The 19,615-nt window shown below is 40.0% G+C and overlaps 1 protein-coding gene across 2 annotated transcripts in view; it reads right to left on the bottom strand.

The window, feature by feature from the left end:
• Window positions 1-19,615, bottom strand: part of dlgap4b (discs, large (Drosophila) homolog-associated protein 4b) — a 136,523-nt gene that overhangs the window by 55,174 nt on the left and 61,734 nt on the right. For both annotated transcript variants that reach the window (XM_038301767.1, XM_038301764.1), the window contains exon 2: window positions 13,949-13,996. The gene's annotated coding sequence lies outside the window, so the exon portion shown is untranslated. The remainder of the gene's footprint in view (window positions 1-13,948; window positions 13,997-19,615) is intronic.

The following is a 19,615-nucleotide window of genomic DNA, read 5'->3' as shown; positions in this document are numbered from 1 at the left end:
TGCCTCTCTTCCACACAAAGTGTGAACCCACTTGAAAAACCGAAAAAAATCAAGCGTTAGCCTTTATGCTGCATGCGGCCTTCACAAGAAACATCTGATTTCAGTTCATTGGGTGTGAAAATGTCTGAATTCTACTTCTAAAGGGTTAATAATGCAAGGTTAGAACACTTTAGTGAAAATGTGTTGTTTTGCAGTAAAAACAAAGAGCCTAGATTAAATCTTATTCCATTATCTTTGTGAAATCCCATTCTGTCTGACAGCTGCTGCCCAGCACATGTGTCAGTGATGAGCTGGAGTCTTTTTATGATCAACTGCAGCAGCGACATAAATCCCACCAGGATAGGCTTTAAACCCTTCCAAAAAAAAAAAAAAAAAACGTCCTTGGTTTGACACACAGTCAGCCCCTAGCCTTTGGTTTAAGTCAAGTCACTTCCTGTTGGACTGGGAAGGTTCACTACAGGGTGAAGCATAACGAAAAGGATTCCCAGTGGATGGCATGTAGGTCAGAGATGCAGTCATGTGTCAAAATCTTCAATGACGTCACTCTAATACCCTAATGGCTATCTGTCAACTTAACATATATATTGCAAAGAGATACGCCACTGCATCATGAAAACATATTTCCAACAGGACTGGAGGAGGAGGTGGTTACTGTACATCCTAGGATGCTACCTGTAGTCTCAGATTTATTAGATGGAGGAAAACAGGGAGAGAAAGTGGAGAGGAAGAGTTTTTTTTTTTACCACACACAGTAAAGTTCACTGGGAAAGAGAGATTGTATGGCCTATTTTTTTTTGACTGACATGTCATCAGCTTTGCCTGATAGGCTCAGGTTGAGAAGAGCCACAAGAAACCTGGTTATACACCAGCTTTTATATCTATGGATGTCCAAAACACAGAACTCTGTTTATAAAGCAGGAGAGCGGATTTAATCTGGAAATAATCCATTAACTTGAAGACATTAATTAGATCAAGTTTCATCATGAAGAGCACCAACTCCTTAAGAGTGATCCATCCATCCATCCATCCATCCATCCATCCATCCATCCATCCATCCATCCATCCATCCATCCATACATCCATCCATCCATCCATCCATTTTTCGTCACTTCGTCGCTTATCCCTGCTGGCATCGTGAGGGGTGCTGGTGCCTATCGCCAGCTTTCAATGGGCAAGAAGCTAGGTACATCCTGGACAGGTCGCCAGTTTATCGCAGGGGAACACAAAGACAAACAGGACACACAACCATTCGCGCACACACTCACACCTAAGGAGAATTTAGAGAAGCCAACCTAACAGTCATGTCTTTGGACTGTGGGAGGAAGCTGGAGCACCCAGAGAGATCCCACGCATGCACAGGGAGAACATGCAAACTCCATGCAGAAAGACTCCGGGCCAGGAATCAAACATGGAACCTTTTTTGCTGCAAGGCAGCAGTGCCACCCACTGTCCTAATGTGCAGCCCCCTTGGGAGTGATAAAACACATTTCCAAAATCTAACTGTACAAACACAAAACTCTCTTGTAAAGAATTAAAATAAATGAGTCAAGCTATAAAACGTCTATGATTCCTATTTAGAAAAAATATGATTACATTTTTAAAGCATAAGCAGTAATATTTAAGACCCTCACTAGGTCTGCTTACAGGTGATTAATCAGCAAAAATTGAAACTAAACTAAAAAAAGAAAAACTTCAGGGGAATTTAAAATGCCAAATTGCTCACCTTAAAAATCTTAATGTCAGCAGTTTTAGCAAACATGGCAGTTAATGAGGGCTACTTTGAAAGGGAAGCTAGATATTCCTTAATGACAGAAGTGACCCAATGACATTTTGAAACAATGTTGGATAAAAAAAAAGAAAAAGAAAAGCTCCACTGCAGCAATTACAGGTCAGCCAGAGAGCCACAGGTCTCTAAACCCCCCTTTTGGTTCGTTATCAAATTGTCATGAGGCTCAGTTATCACAGAGCATATTTGGAAATCTATACCCCAGTCATTATGTTCAGAGTGCCATTTGACCTCTCAATATCACGCAGATCGATTTCATTTTTCACACAGTAATACTCAAGATACTTTAGTTAAATTGTAACTCTCTTTCTGAAAGGACTAACTGATTTCTACACGTATCTCCTTTCCTGCTTATCATTCGTTTTTTTATACTTTCTTGTGATGAAGTAAACAGGCTAAAACAGGAGCAACAAAAAGCTGTTACTTCCTTCTGGGTAGGTGAAATAGGTCTATTTATGTGTCAGTACCCGTGGAATTGAGGATTTGACACACTCCCCCAGGGCTTGAATGCTACTGACTCAATACACAGAACAAAACACAGAAATAGGTCAATTATTCCATATCTAACATCCTGTCTTTAAACCAAGTAAAGCTACGGGAATGTCCAGTTAAATGACGGCATTGCTAAATCTACACTTTGCTTTACTTCTCTGCTTTTCAGCCACCCTGTACTAAGCTTTGAAAGGAAAACAGTTATAGAAATTGGGTACATTTTGCTTTTCTAGATTTTTTTTTGCTGATAGTCGAACATGTGCATTGGGCAGAGAAAATGGATTCTCAGGAGCTCAACCCTGGCTTGTTTTGATATTATAAATTGGCAAAAAAAGCGGCTTCACTTCAGAAAACTTGCATGAAACAGACATTTACTTTTGTCTGGTGTCTATTTTGTCTGGCTTTTCATTGACTTTCTATTCTGTCATTAGCATTTATCAGTATCTGTTATCCTATGCTTGCTCTAAGTTCATTCTTATTTTTACTATGAGAACTTCTTGTTTTGGCACTTGGGGTTTTTCATATTAGTTTGTTTTTTTTTTTATCTTTGGTCAGTTTTATTTCTTGCTTACTTCTTAATGCTTTTATTTGGAAATTTTTACCTTCTATAGTCAACATTCGTAGTTTATTGAATTGGTTCTCTTATTTTTTTCTGCAGTATTTATCCATGTATGGCCATTTCTCACTCAGTCTTCTGTTAATTAGTTGATTCTCTGCACCTGTTTTTCCTCATTTGTTCTATTTCCCCCCTACAGATCTTGGTTGTCTGCCAGAATTCATCGATTCCTCACTACATTTTCATGTTTTCCCCTCTTAGTTCTTCATCTGCCTGTATATTAGATTGAATTCTGTAAAAACTCACCATTTTGCTATTAGGCTGCATTTTAGCCAAAGCTGTCCTTAGGAACACTGAGAGCAAAGCAATGCTACCGCACAATGGGAACTACTGGACGCTCTAATCACAAAACAGCAGAAGTATTTGAAGTGTCCTGCCCATGACCTTCACCTCAATCTGACAGAGCATGAGCTTTTGTGCAAAGAAGGGCAGGCAAAACTTTAACTGTGTAGTTCTGCAAAGATGTTTGTGTCATACCCTCACACATCTATCAGCTGTAGTTGAATCTGAAAAACTCACATGAAGAGAAAAGACAATTAGGAGAAATTTATTGATACAATTACTTTGGGCCGGATTTATCAAGATCCAATTTTGCGTGCAGTAATTTGCGCTCACAAACTGGAATTTTGCGCGAGGGGCTGAACCACGGTTTGCGGGTGATTTAACAAGAGCGATTGCGTAACTGGTGGCAGGTGCAAAACTGTTGGAGACTCCCTATTTAAATGATGGTTTTGCGCGTTTTGTGGTTTGCGGCAAAGTAACTTGTTGTTTGTGCAAACTAGTGCATTAAGAAATTTTAATCTTACAGTGACACCCCCACCCCCTCCAAAAAAAAAAAATATATATATATATGTGGACGAAGGTGGTATGTGGCTGAATTTCTACTTTACTGCAGTAAAAAAAAAAAAACTCATCCCTGCAGCATTGGCATGTTGCTCCACAGGCGCAGGGATGAGGTCGGGGTTCTCCGTTAGGGCGTCCGGGCGACATGGCATTTAAAACGTCGGACAGCACTTCTGAAAAACGAGATTGGGAGATCCCAGATGCAAAAAAGTGCAATGTTGCAAGGAGTTTTGTGATATCTGGTATTGCGTGGGTCCTCCTTGTGGCTGTCTCCAAATCCATTCGGAGTTCCCCCAACAGCTCCAAAATGGCAATGCTGGATAAACGATATGTTTTGATGATCGTTTCCTCGTTCATTCCAAAAATATTCACACGGAGTGAAAAAATGCGTTCTCTGCGTCTCCTTGCTTCATTTCCATGTCTCCTTCTTGCGACAATAACCGCTGCCATGTGTGCGCAATTACGCATACAGACCATTTGCACCTTCTTTTGAAACGTGTTAAATATAGAGTCAGATACCGTCAGCAAAATTGCTTTCAGGTTTAATAAATCCCTTTGCGAGTGCTAAATTAATATATTTACATGTTCTCCTCCCACAAGACGCACTTTTGCGTGTAAACGCCCCATATTGCATATTCATTGCATAAAAAGTACTAAATGGATAAGATGCGCTATTTAGCACGTTTTAAAGACCAAATCATTTTAGCACACTGTTGATAGATCAGTTTGTACATTTTTTAGCGTGCGCAGTGAAATAGCTCACGTTTTTATACACGCAAACCTTTGATAGATCTGGCCCTTTGTCTTTGGCGCTCAGACCTCAGCAGGAAACATAGTGCTTAATTTTGATAGATATGCATGAACAGGATTAAAGAATAGGGCTGTTTCCCCAGAGGCCTGAAACTGGTGCTGGAGTGGAGATAGATGAAGCTCGTCAGTCTGTAGACTGCTGGTTAGTGAGACGGCCTGCTGAGCTTTATGGGGAGATCCACTGGATTGAGTGAGCTGATTCTAGAGCTTCACTCAAGGACATGAGGTTTGGAGGTCTGGTTTGGATAACACAGGTTGAGAGAACCTATCCATGATGAGCAAGCATGAAGCGACAGTGGAGAGGAACAACTCCCCGTTGGGAAGAAACCTCTGGCTCAACATGGCGGTTATCTGCTGGACAGGTTCAGATGAGACACGGAATGCAGTAAGAATCCCTGACAAACACTTTGATGAAGCTTTAGCTATGATGGTGGAGGAGGGGCTGGAGGTGGGTTGAAACGGTGTCATCTGAATGAAGTCACACAGCGCATCCGTCGCCTGCGCACAGGAGCAGACAGGTGGATCAGAGGCCTTTTAGGATGAACTTGAGATGCTGATTGGCTTTGGTGGAGGTGTGGTTCAAAGCTGATTGGCTGTGTCGAAGGTGGATGTAGGAGAGCAATTAGTTTCTTCAGTTGAACTTCGGTCTAGGCTCCATTTGTACAGAAAGCTCATTTTGAAAAGAGTTTTGTGTTGGTCTATTACAGTAAAGCTGATTTAGAAAACCTTTATAATTTTTAATAATGGATCAAAAATAAGGGACATGGAAACTATTCCAAAGAATTGCGGAGTTTCAAAGATTTTATGTACCTACGCTTTAAAGTGTTGAATTGTTCGGTTTTAAAATGATATATGAAGCTTATCAATATTGAAGCGTGTTCTGTGCCATGTTATTTCACGCCACACCGCAAGATGGACAATCACGAACTAGCTGTGAGTCTAGATACGGGCCGAGGTGGTGAGGAAGTAGGGACAAGTTTGTGCGACAACGGAAGGACATGAGGCTGAAAAAGAGCGGGGATCCAGCGGGTCCTTTTTCACAAGTCGTTTTCCGCAACGGCCGTCAGCCAAGCAAAACAAGCTGGTAAGGTGCCAAACAGGAAATACGCATAGCGCGGATGTAGATTTCACCAATCAGAGGCCTCCTGTCTGCGGAACCTACAGTTTTGGAGAGGTGCACCAGAATGTCTGCAGATGGGGTGAGGGCACATTTGCATTTACTGTGACACACACAGACGATCTGGTTTCTGAGTATAAATTAGCCTTAAGGCAGATACAGATTATAAGGAAGAGTCACGTCTTTCCTTTAAGATATAAGTTTTGAAAAACCTTAAACAGTAGAATGCAAACTGGGACTTGCATTTGTTTTTTTATTCTAAAGAATAAGAAGATATATCACCTTTAGAAGTGATCTTAAGAATTGTTGGACAATGAGAAACTTTTTAATCCAAAGCATGTTTCCAGCTTATCTTAATACTTTTTCACTTTAGACAGGTTTTCTTGGGTAACAGGAAGATCACTGCAACTAAGGACGCTGTCTACTATCATTCAGGAGAATTGCCCAGTTCTTTCTCTGTCTGTCTGAGGACAGCAAGAATAGAGTGATCAGTCACAGCCATCCAGCTTTGCCAAGCTCTCTTTTCAGCATTCTGACCCAGAAGGACCTCCGTTTTGATCGCAGCGTTATTGTAAAAGCATCCTTTCTCCCTGTCCTTTTATTGATCTGACCATCCCTGGGCAAATTCTACTAGTCTCATCTTGACCTGAACAGGAAAGCATTAAATTAACCTGCGGCACAGGATGTTTTATGATTAATGCATTATCAAGCTGCTTTTGTGCAGAGCTGTTTTACAAAAGCAACCCCTAGATCCAATTGTATCACTTCTAGCACAACCCATTGTGAGTATGACGACTGCTTCATAGTCTCATCTTCCAACCGGGGGGCAGAGAGCAGTTATTGGAGCTTCCTGTTATCTCCAAACTGCAGCATCACAGCTGGTATTGCCCCTGATGTTGCAAAAGAACGGGCATCATGAGCAAACATGAGAGCGCCTGTAGTAGTTTATTTTAAAAAAGGAAGCCAGTAAAACGGCATTGATACTCTGCCCCTATATGTATGTGTAATCAGTGATGTGTGGTCGTGGATTAAATTAATGACAGTTAGTCCTATGGTTAATTTGTCCACTTGACTGTTCTATAATTCAGTTTTCTGTAAGAATTTAAGATTATATATGATCTAAATAGCTGAATTTCCATATTGCTGATTCAAATGCATGCAAGGAAGGTATAGTGAGGTGAGGCAGTGAATTGTCTCTGCGCTTTCTTGTCACACACTGATTTGCACAGAGATTTAGCACTTTCATTAATGTCTTTCTTTTTACATCCCCTAATATACATTATGGATTACACTCATAACAAGTGACTATGTCTGATAATCTGTTTTATACAATTAATGAATGTGTGAGAAATATGTGATCTTTCTACTTGGCCAAAAATGTACAGCAAAAAAGGCAAGGACCTCACCGATAGGGGCCAGTGCCGAGTCCAATAAGCAAAGGCAGCTCACAGGTGTACGTCACTAACTTACTCTAAAGCTACACAAAGTGGGTGTTTTCATTATTTCTAAGGGGCGGACCTGTTCTTTCAGTTTAATTTGCATGTTTTCTAAGCCAAAACAAGGCTTTGTTTTTGGGTTACTTTATAATTCTTCAAACTCAACGTTAATTCTGACATTTTGAATTGAAAAAAACTTCCTGGATGGGAAGCGAAACAATGGAACGTCCCCACGAAACGTCTTTGAAGTGGAAACAAAGTTCCGTGGATTGTTTAACTTTTTCGGAATGACTACGACCTGGAAGAGTGAATCTGAAAAATAGATGTTTGAAAAAAAAGAAAACATCTAATGTGTAAAACGCTTTTTTTGAAAGAGGTCAAATCAGAAAGAAATAAAGTATAAAATCTGTAAAAAACAAAAACAAACAAACATTTGAAACAAACAAACAAAAAAACCAAAATATGAGAAACAGCAAAAACTTTTTTTTATTAAAACATTATTCAAAATTCAAAATAGACTGCATTGTTTTAAATTTAAATATACAAAATGTGTTTCCTTAATTTTTTTCCCCTAGCAACAATGCAATGCAAAAGATTCACTCCATAGATAGGGTCTATTTAGATCAGACATAGTGATCTGGAAGGTCATGAATTTGGTCTTTGAAGAAGATTTGAGAAAAAACTGTCAAATCGTGATGTTAAGATCACATAACTATCTAACTGTTGAGGTAAATCTTGATTTTGTTTAAGCTTGACAAACCCTTTAGTCAAAGCCTATATGTTTTGATGCAGCTAGATGTACATCTTTGTGCCAAAAAGGGAAGCCTGGTGATCACCTGTTTAATTAAAACATCTAGACCTGGGGTAACCAATTAAAAATCAGCAGGGTCTGAATTAAGAAAATCATCAACCAGTAAAGATCCGGAGAAATGTTTTATTATAATCCATTACTATAAACAGAATTTAACACTGAAATAAAATTAGATGTTTGTGCATCCATGTTATACATTGACTTTTGAGATAGAAAAACAAACAAACAAAAAAAACACTTTTCCATTTTAAAGTAGAAAACAACAATCGTTCAGTTTGGTATATAAACATCTTCCTGATTTATATATTTAAAAAAATACCTGAACTCACCATTTGTTGTTTATTTTTCTTCCTTTTTATGGGTTTAATTAGAGCAGTGGGCTTTAGGCTGCCCTGCAGGGCTCTAAACCTGGGTTTGATTAACGGCAAAGCCATTTTAAAGCACCTATCAAGCTGCTCATTTTGAGCCTGGATCCATATTTATTTTTCATTCTGTTCATGGTGGAGAATCCTGCTTCACAGCAGCAGTGTAAGCCGAACATACACAATATGTACAGGGTTGTTGTGTTCTCATCAACAAAATAGACGGGGAAAGCAGCGTGCCATTTAGGGAACTTTTAATGGCTACTTGAAAAGATTCACAACTGATACAGCCTTCATTCCTAACTATACATTGTATCAATACGCGCAGTGCGCGACTAATTACTGCCGTATTACTACACAGAAAATAGTTCCTTTTAAACACAACAACTCCTCCCTTCTAGCTTTGAAGTACACTAGAAAAGCAATAATCTATGCTACATATTCTTTTTCTGTGTTCCTCTTAACTTAATAAAACTAAGTTTCAAATTACAGTCTCTTTGGGATAACTCTAAATCAACACTATCAATTAACTCACTTATCCTTCAAGTACTTAACCTAAGCTGTATCTTTTCAACTAACTAAACTAGGCTATGACTCCAATCTCTGTGGAGGATGTCGCTCTCGTTCAGGATATCGCCTTTCTGGTACATCCGGAACAGGTCTAGAAGAAGCAGCTGGGCTATCCGTTGCTGGAGCAGTCTCTGCATTCGGTTCATCTGGTGGTTCTTCCAGGGGTTCGTCCGGTGGGTCACCAGGTGTGAAGTCCTCAGAACTGTCTGCACAGTCTGCATCACGGCATTGATCATTACTGGTGGAGTGACGGGTTCTAGCGTCCAGTAACTGATCCACATGTCTGCGCCAGATCAGTCCAGGTGGTACTCTCACCGTTTAAGTAAGTGGGCCTGTTTTGGAAACTATCTCACCAGTTTGCCACTTCTGATTCCCATGACGATAATCTCTGGCAAGCACAGGCTGGCCCTCATGGAAGGTTCTCAAGGGAAATTGCTTTTTCATCAGACTGCTTTGTTTCTTTGACACGTCCCGGTGCAGGTCTGGCTTTAGGAGGTCCAGACGGGATCTTAAGGATCTTCCCATGAACAGCACAGACGGTGTCTGACCTGTGGTGGAATGTTCTGTGTTGCGGTACGACAACAGGAAGTTGGCCAGTTTCTCTGATATGGACAATTTGGTGTTCGCCATGGCTTTCATGGATTGTTTGAAGGTCTGGACGAATCTCTCTGCAAGTCCATTTGTTGCAGGGTGAAATGGCACGGTGGTAATGTGCTTAATTCCATTTCCCTTCATGAACATCTGGAATTCCTCTGAAGTAAACTGGCTACCGTTGTCACTAACTAGCTGCTGTGGCAGTCCAGCACGAGCAAACAGAGTACGAAGAGCTTCAATCGTCACTGCTGATGTGGCATTCTTCACAGGGAACACTTCAGGCCATTTAGAGTATGCATCGACGACCACTAGAAACATTCTGTCCAGACAGGGACCTGCGTAGTCGATGTGAACTCTCTGCCACACAGTTGAAGGCTACTCCCAGGTGTGTGGTGGAGCTACCTGCGGTTGACGCTGAGTTTGCAGGCATCCCGAGCATGACTTTGTGATGTCTTCAATCTCGTGGTCAATGCCAGGCCACCAGACATGGCTTCTGGCCAGGCTTTTCATTTTAACCACACCTTGATGTCCATCGTGAAGAGACTCTAGCACTCTGTTTCGAAGCTTTGGTGGTATGATAACTCTGGTGCCCCACATCACACAGCCTTGGCATACGGACAACTGTTCACGTCGGTTTGCGTACTCGGGTAGGTCGGCATTACCCTTCCGGGGCCACCCCTTCACCGTCAAGTCGTAGACTCTCACCATTGTGGGGTCACGACCCGTTTCCCTCTTCACCTCCAGAAAAGGGACAGGTAAATTGTCCATCTGCGTCATGTGAAAAAGGTCAGCTGGATCTGAAAACACAGACGTGCCACCTGACTCGAGGGGAAGGCGAGAAAGGCCATCTGCATTTCCATGAAGCTTGGTGCCTTTGAACTCAATCGTGTAATCATGAGCTCCTAGAAACAATGACCATCTCTGCAGACGTGCCGCCATCATAATAGGAACGGACTTGCTGGGATTGAAAATAGCCACTAGAGGCTGATGGTCAGTGATCAGTGTGAAGTGTTTACCATACAGGTATTGGTTAAACTTCTTAACCCCCAGACTAAGCTCAAACCCTCACGGTCAATTTGGGCATAGTTCTGCTCAGCTTTGTTCAAAGACCTGGAGGCGAAGGCAATAGGCCGTTCAGAGCCGTCCTTCATCTTGTGGGAAAGCACAGCGCCAATCCCGTATGGTGATGCGTCACAGGCTAAACGCAGTGGCAAATTGGGGATGTAGTGCGTCAGCACTTTCTCTGACGTTATCAGTTGCTTTGCTGCCATGAACGCCTGTTCGCAGGACTTCGACCATCTCCATACAGTTTTCACTTGTAACAGACTGTTCAATGGATGTAACACCGTCGCGATGTTTGGCAAAAATTTGGCGTAATAATTGACAAGGCCCAAAAAGGAGCGTAACTGACTGACATTCTCGGGCCTGGGTGCCTTCAAGACTGCATCCACCTTATCTTGTGCCTTGTGAAGACCATCTTTGTCGATCTTGTGACCGCAGTACTCAATTGAGTCCTTGAAAAACTCACATTTTTCTTTGTTCACTCTGAGTCCAAAGTCTGATAGCCTCTTTAAGACTGTCTCAAGGTTGGTCAGATGTATGTTTTCATCACTGCCTGTCACAAGAATATCGTCTAAATAGCACTGAGTGCCAGGGATGTCTTGAAGAACTTGGTCTATTGCTCTTTGCCATACAGCAGGGGCTGACGCTATCCCAAAAACCAGACGGTTATATTGAAACAACCCCTTATGGGTGTTAATGGTTAGATATTTCTTTGATGAGTCTTCCAACTCCATTTGGAGGTAGGCCTGCGCTAAGTCAATCTTAGAGAAATGCTGGCCACCAGCCAATGAGGCAAAGATATCCTCTATCCGGGGTAGCGGATACTGGTCTGCTTGGAGCACTGGATTTATGCTGACTTTAAAGTCGCCACAGATGCGTAAAGCACCACTCTTCTTTACGACCGGCACAATGGGTGTGGCCCACTCTGACCACTCCACCTTTGACAAGATACCTTGGTCCTCAAGGCGCTTGAGCTCTGCTTCCACCTTTGGGCGTAATGCATAAGGCAGGTTACGGGCTTTGTGGAATTTTGGTTGAGCATTTTCAGTTAAAACTATTTTGGCTTTGATCTGTGCCAGCGTTCCAATTCCATCTTGAAAAACTGGGGCGTAGCGATCCAGTACGTTCCTCAGTCGTTCTGGGGTAGACTGAGTGTTTTCGCTGGACATCTCCATCACTTTGATTGATTTCCAGTTAAGCTGGATGCTACGCAGCCACTCTCGTCCAAATAATGGCACATTGTCACTTTGCACCACATACAGATCCAGTACTCGCTTTGTTTTCTCATATTTGACTTTCACCTTTAATTTCCCCATTGGGGAGACTTTTTCTCCTGTATAAGTCTTCAGTGTGACTGGGGTATGTTTCAGTTTCAATATGCCAAATTTGTTCTTGTAATCTTTGTAGGATATGATTGACAAGGCTGACCCAGTGTCTAACTCCATTTTGAGTTTCTGTCCCTCAATTTCAGGTGTCACCCAAAAAACATTTTGTCTGTTTCCTTTTACTGAGTGAAGCTCGAGGCAAGCCAATTCCTGCTCATACTCATCTGAATTAGACTCATTCAATTCATTGACACTTTTATTTCTCCATTTTACATTTGTTTTTCTCTCTTTTTGTTTCGTTTTGCACACTTTTTGGATATGCCCCCTTCTGTTGCACTGGTTACAGTCTTTGTCTTTGAACCAACATTCATCGGGGCTGTGGGATTTCTTTCCACATCGGAAACAAGCTGTCATCTTTTCAGCACGTTTTGTTGTCATTTTGTTTACTGTACATTCGCTAGACGAAGCTATCTTCTTTTGTAATTCAACTGCATCCTTAGCAGCGGTCTCCACTGAGATGGCTATCTCCAGAGCGCGCGCAAGAGTCAGATCCTTCTCCGTAAGGAGCCGCTTCTGTGTGCCCTCGTGCACGAGACCACACACCAAACGATCACGCAGCGCGTCTGACAGTCCCTCCTTGAACTCGCAATGCTCTGATAGCCTGCGTAATTCAGCCATGTAGTCCGTGACTGACTCATTTTTCTTTTGATTTCTATTGTGAAATCTAAATCTTTCTGCAATGATCAGCGGTTTGGGGTTTAAATGCTCTTGCAGCACTTTCACAATTTCTTCGTATGATTTACTTGCTGGCTTATTTGGTGACATCAAATTCTGAAGTAAATTGTAGGTCTTTGGACCCATTACGCTGAGAAGCACGGCCACTTTCCGATCATTTTCGATTTTATTAGCCACAATGTACTGTTCCACTCTTTCAATGTATGTAGCCCAATCTTCCACTGTACTATCAAACGCACCAATCTGTCCCACAAATCCGGCCATTTTCTTTGAATCCTGACGGTTTCACTAGTTAAAACAGTCCTCTTTTATTTCGTGTAAAGTTACTTCCGTTTTTTTTTTCAGGTTACTCACGACCTCGGATCCTTTTGTTGTCCTCCTCCCTTCTTTGCGAGCTGGACGCTTTTTCTTTTTTTTTTTTCCTTGCGTCGCTTGGGGGTAGGCAAAAACAGCCGTGGAAGGTTGAAAGGAGACAATTTTCACTTCCAGTTAACATCCACTTCACGTTAGGTTCGAGACTCGTCGCCAATTGTTGTGTTCTCATCAACAAAATAGACGGGGAAAGCAGCGTGCCATTTAGGGAACTTTTAATGGCTACTTGAAAAGATTCACAACTGATACAGCCTTCATTCCTAACTATACATTGTATCAATACGCGCAGTGCGCGACTAATTACTGCCGTATTACTACACAGAAAATAGTTCCTTTTAAGGGTCATCTTTGAGCACGCCATTTCGGTTTTCTTTCACCAGTTCACAGCAGTTTTTCCAGTAGTCGACACTTTCTTTCACTTTTACTCATCGTTTTCTCCTTCTTTCCCATCACCCAGCTTGCCTCAGGTTTGCCTGCTGTGTCCAAAATTAGCTGGCAGCAGCAGCCCAGACTGACACAACTCATCTGCTAATTTGTATCATGTGTAGCCTGGTGCCGGTCGCTTTGGAGGGCTTTAACTTATTAATAGGAGAAGCGGCATAATTTTTAATTGTTTTAAATCAGGTTGGGTCCGGATTAGCCAGCAGGTGGGTTTTAGATACTACAAAGTCGTGGCTGCCTTTGGAAAGGTAAATCAAAACCAAAAGTGGTAAGTCCAAATCATGACATAGAATGAACCTTTTGTTTAAAATGTGAATGAAACCACTTCTGGATTAAGGTGATTTCTGTACCACCAGTCTGCTTGGAATAAGAATGAGCTGTTCCAAATTGTGTCAGAAATTAATCCTGTCCCTCTTGGGTGGTGAGGTGAATTGAGATAAAGGTTAGAGGCTGAAGATTACGTCTCTGCTGAACACACACGCATTTGTGTACTCAATTATATCTCTCAGTCAGTTTAATTAAATTAAAAGCAAGTAATGTTACCAGCTAAGGCCTGAGGTCGGCCAAGGGACTTACATTGGCAGCTCATTTCTCAGAAGTCCTGATCTCAAAAGAGGAGAATTCCTGGAAGAAATACAGGGAACAAAGTGTCAGACATGTCATGCTTTATTTGTTAATTTCATCACAACCTAGTTGGCTGTTTTAAGACACAAACACCCACATGGTTACAAATATACATTTTCATGCTCAGAGAGAGCTGATGATGTATCTGTGCAATGTAGGGTGGAAAATCAGTTTAAAAAAATCAGATTCAGAAAAACCGCCTGAGGGCTACTTGTATGCAAGCATTAGCTCACAAAGGAGGGAGCATCTCCACCTTGATGTCTACCGTACTATACCGCATTGCCTCTTTGGCTCTTCCCTCCTGCACCTCGGAGGGAAAAACTAAGGCATTAACACGCTTTAACAAGTTCCAGTTACTGCAGTCTCCCGATCATCTGCACTAAGTGCATAGAAAATATATGTAGTGCTACAGAGACAATGACAATGTTCAACTAGGACTTGTTTTCATCTCTGCAAGCAAATGTTCACTCAACAATCACACTGCGTGATGCAGCTGCAGACATGTGTTGGAATAATACTTGGACACAAGATTGAGAGGATGCACAAAAGTGCCTTTCAACAGCTTCTCTTTATCTCCTGCTGGTGATGTCAAGTGGAGAGGAGAAAGACTCTGAGCTTCTTGGCACCACTTTGACAAGTGCCATATAAAATCTGTGAAGGAAGAAATCTCTAGAGTCATGCATCAAAGAGCATCCAAGAACTCTTCTTTTGTATTATAGATTAGTCTTTTCCTCATGATTTAGTAAACCCCCTTTGTTATTGCAGCCTCCTTTACACAAACCTGAGTCATATTGAAAACTCAGCCATAACCTCTTCAGCATTTTAAATGAATGTGTGAGTTGAAGGTGTAGGTGAGGATGAAAACTGATATAAAGCAATAATAGAAAACCTTTTCTGATTTGAAGTTTCCTTTTATGGTTTCCCTTTATTGTGAAAAACAAATTCCTGCAGATTTATGAGTGTTTCTTTGAAAAAGGAAGTTTTCTCTCAAAACAAGCAAGAAGATCGTTCAAAGTACCGAACAGCATAAAAAAAAGTTGGAGTAAGGTGCAAAATAAATTATGTTTTAGTTAATAATAACAATAAACCTAATTTACTTGTCTTTTCAACTTGGTATAATTATCAAGGAAATTGCTCCTCTTCGTTTAACCCAAATTTTAGTAGACTGCCACTGTTCATTTCCTACAGAGCTTACTGGGGTAAAGGGTCCTGCTCAGAGACCCAGAGAGATTCATACTAGGGAACCTGCAGCATTCCCTTTATGCAATCGGGCTACTCTAACCACTAAGTCTAAAAAGAACAGTCAAAGGCAAGTGCCAGTTTTGTGTGAATAGTGTTTTACCATGATATATATGCTGGTGTAACAGTAAAAACCAAAGAAACATTGTTATATGGGAGAGATGTGAGGACATTAGGCTCAATTTGTGCAAAAATGCAAACACTGCCAGTGTTTGCATTTTTTGCACAGAAATGCATTGTGTGCTATTCTGAACCGACAACTTCAATACATTCTTTTGGAAGATTAGGATTTTCTATTTAAAGTTTTTTTTTTTTTTTTACATAAAAGTTATTCAATCCAAAAGTACTTTATTTATCCCAAAGGAAAATGAAATGTTGCCGTAACTTCTGTAGCAGTCTATGTTCCACCGGATCTGGAGAAGCCTCTTGCTGAAGACATTATATACTTCTTCTATTATAATATGTTTAGACTGCCCTACTGTTAAAGGTCTATAAGTATTTGGCATGCCAAGGTGAGCTAATCCTTATGGGGGTCAATTGAGTTCCTGCATTGAACAGCATAAAAATAATATTATCTGTCGTTGCTGAAATATTTAAGTACCACATTTTATAGCATAGATGCTTATAGGTGGAATAAATGTTCACTCTAAGTTCAAACTCTCATGCGACAAAATGCTGTCACAGTAGACACAGTAGACATGAAAATATGATGCTGGAAATATTTTCACTCACAGCAGTTTGTCTTTGCATAAAATTCAAACATGACATGCACACACAATGATCATCAAAAAATAAACTAAACAACAGAAAGAGAAAAATTATCACCCCTTTAAAGGAAAAGTACAAGCAAGTAATAATCAATAATTCAATGTCTATACCTAAAACTAAATCACCTCAGATAAAATTCAAGGGGGATTTAGATTAATTCACTATAACAATTTAGTGAATTTAGCGTTAATCAGTAAAAATAATAAAAACAATAATATTCTTTGCAAATCACAGCGCCATTCTACCCAATTTACAAGCAAAATCAATGGGAACTACTAGACACGTCTGCAATCAACAACAATTATTGTAGATTTCCAGAGGACTGACAATGCATGGCAGTTGAAACACCAGATACAGCACTGAGACTTGCTCAATAGCCGATACCGCACTGTGACGTCACAAACCGGTAGGTGGCAGTAGTGTTCTTTGACGAACATGGATGTAAAGCACATTCAAATGAAAATTATCAATAATCATTTTATATTTAAATTACTTTTAGAAGTTTGAATTCTGAATATGACCAGAATTTTCCTTTAACAAGAGGGTTCTATAGCCTGGAGCTAAGCCACATACACAAGAGAGGTCATTAGAAAATGTCATGGTCCTCAGTAACACGATTCAGTGTGTTACAGAAACGGCGTCTGTCTCGATCATACACCACATGTGCAGAACAAGTGAAAACAGTTGCACAATGGTGGTTACCTTTGATTTTTTTTTCCCAGACAGAATCAACAAACACAAACTCAAAGGCGCTGTGACCTTTTGCACTGAAATGTCAAGAAAATTGAAAAAAAACCTGTCTGGTATTGGCTTCCAAGTGTTGCTCAAAAGAGAATAACAAGAACAGGAAAATAGCCCAGCACAGGGATATCAATGAAGATTGGATTTATTAGACATAGTGAAAGCAGCTGTAAAAAGAGTAAGACAGCCACTCACAAAAACAATAAACAGTTATGGGGAAAGCTAATCCATCAGTTTTTTTTTTCTAGGTGCTGCTTCTACCTCATAAGGGAAGCATTAAGATTCCCATCACCTTCTCAAAGAACAGATTCCCATTTTCAAGCTCCTTCATTAGGCTTAGGTGATCTTGAATAAAAGACAAATGAAAGGCACTTCATGGAGTTTTGGGGGAATTAATTGTGAATGGGATTCATGCCAAACTCCTCCTGACTGACATCAGTGCCTACTGCAGAGTTGAGAGATTAATGTCAAACTGCACTTCACATTACAGAGTTTGTTGGGGTAAAGTAAAATGAATTAGAAATGAGATTGGGAAACTGATTGCAGTATCAGGCTGGGGATCTGCTGATTGGTCTCTTTATGTGAGGAATGCATTATAGATATCTGCTTAGAGCCTAGGGGAAATATCTATCTCTGTTAGAATACTCTGGACAGCAATCACCCATGCAATGCAAGTTCTGTTGAGAATTGAAATTCCCAATCTTGTCAGATGTTGACCTACAGTTCTTTTGAGCTTTGAGACACCTTTCTGTTCTTTAGGTTTTCCTCAAAGGTTTTTGACCATTTCATGGTACTTTCTTGTTCAAAAGCTTCTATTATTGTTGCATGTAAAGCATGCATATTTTGTACATGGCAATTTTGAAATTGTTTTTGAAAAACATCTTCTTAATCAAACAATTTTTTTTTTTTACGTTGTTAAGTGTTTATCATAACCTTGCCCTTTTTTAAAATTTTTATTCTCTTGATGACATACTCTTCTCTTTAAGCCCAAAACAAACACTCGCTCTTGAACCCCCAAAAATATTGTTCCTATAATGTCTATGCTGACCAATAAAAATGTGTCTTTGCTCCTCACTCCAGGGGGAAAGCCAGAATGTGATCTTTACAACATAAAATTGAACAAACTAAAATCTGAAAAAGTTAAAATATTAAATATTAATAATTGGAAAAAAGTTAAATAATAAAAAGTTTATTTTTTTATTTCCATTTACAAAACCTGTTCTTTGCATGTAATAATAGTAAAAGAAAATTTACATCATAGTCTTGGATTTTTATTCAGTCAAAGATATCTTTTTGGATTCCCTGCTGAACGCTGCCTAATCAATAATTTAAGCCCTATTAACTCGCATAACTCCAGAGACAAACCGCTTAAGGCAACTAAGCTAAACTGCAAAAACTCATCAAGAAAACATGTAAAAATTTCTCAAAATAAGTGTATTTGCGCTTTATTTGAGAAGATAGGTAAGAAGACCTGCCAATGGAATGATAACTTTAGACCTTAAAATAAGATAATTAGATATGATATGGTTAAAATAGGATAATGAAGTTGTTTTTATCTTTTTTTTAAAAACACAAATCCTCTTATTTCACTGGCAAATGTTCTTAATTACAGGTTCAAATCAAGGGAAAATAAATGTATTTAAGGAAGAACTACTGTTTGACATAACTTTTTTATCATTATCTCCTCTTTCTTTAATTTTTTCTCCTTTTCTTTTCCTTTCCTGTTCTACTTACATTGCAGTGTCCATATAATCTGTAATACTCCCTGCATGAATTATAATAAAGCAATTTATATGCATAAATCAAGCCGAACACTATGGCGATAGCTGTACTGCTCCACTTGTGAAAGCAAAATCTGTTGGGCTCTTTTTGGCATCAAGACAATTATTCCTATTGCCACATCACCAGAAAGGACACTGTAAAAAGAAAAAAGAAAAAAAAGAACAGATTTTTGCAGTGTAAGAAAATGAGGGTATGGTGTATATTAAAATACAGACACAAAGCACAACATTTTAATAAAATATAATAAAAAAGATCAACATTTAATTTCTTCTCTTATATTAGTACTTGACAGCTCAATAGGACGGTCAATTTATCTTTCAGCCTCATTTTAGGATTAAAAGATTGAAAGATATTTGTTGGATAGTGAAGTTCTGCTATTTGAGGCATCACGAAGCATGTAATGATTATCAAATGCCTTAGAGTCCAGCATGTAAATGGCCCAACAGGCTGCTTGAGCCTTGTGGAAACTGTATCAGCTGATGGGGAACATGCTGGTGAAAAGGCCAACAGACGTGGGAGCCCTTCAGAAATCTGTTGGGCCATTTCATGAAGACGAGGACAAAAACTTCTCCTCCTTATGCAATTTGTAGTGTTGAGCAAGCAGATGGGAGGCTTTATAAGTGTGACTGAAGATGAAGTGTAGCAGTGCGACAGCGCATTCGGAAAAAAGTCACACACTCGTTTCACCCAAATCCCTGACTGCTGTAATTATGTTAATCACTTAGAAGCAGGTAACAGAGCCGGAAACTGGTTCCTATGTGGGCACCATAACAGCAGAGGCACAAATGTGTGCATGACATCAGAACATTTGGCAATATTACCTTCATTTTTCCCATTTCACTTGAAAATGACCCCCTAGAATCAAACTGGCCTCTATATAAACACAGCTAAGTGGCAGCCTGTGTTGAAGATGGCCAAGCTTAAGAGATTAAAAAACATAGAAATGTGACCTGTTATCCCACAGTGGGAAAGATCAGATATGTGAGGTTTAAAGATATATAGAAAAATGAAAGCAAACAGGACTTAAAACATATAAGCAGAAAAAATAAAAAATTATAAATTAGACTATAACAAATAAAAACATATCAG

The sequence above is a fragment of the Cyprinodon tularosa genome, unplaced genomic scaffold (genome assembly GCF_016077235.1).
Source record: "Cyprinodon tularosa strain WSP-4 unplaced genomic scaffold, ASM1607723v1 ctg473, whole genome shotgun sequence".
NCBI lineage: Eukaryota > Metazoa > Chordata > Actinopteri > Cyprinodontiformes > Cyprinodontidae > Cyprinodon > Cyprinodon tularosa.
This window is presented reverse-complemented; position numbering and strand designations above follow the sequence as displayed.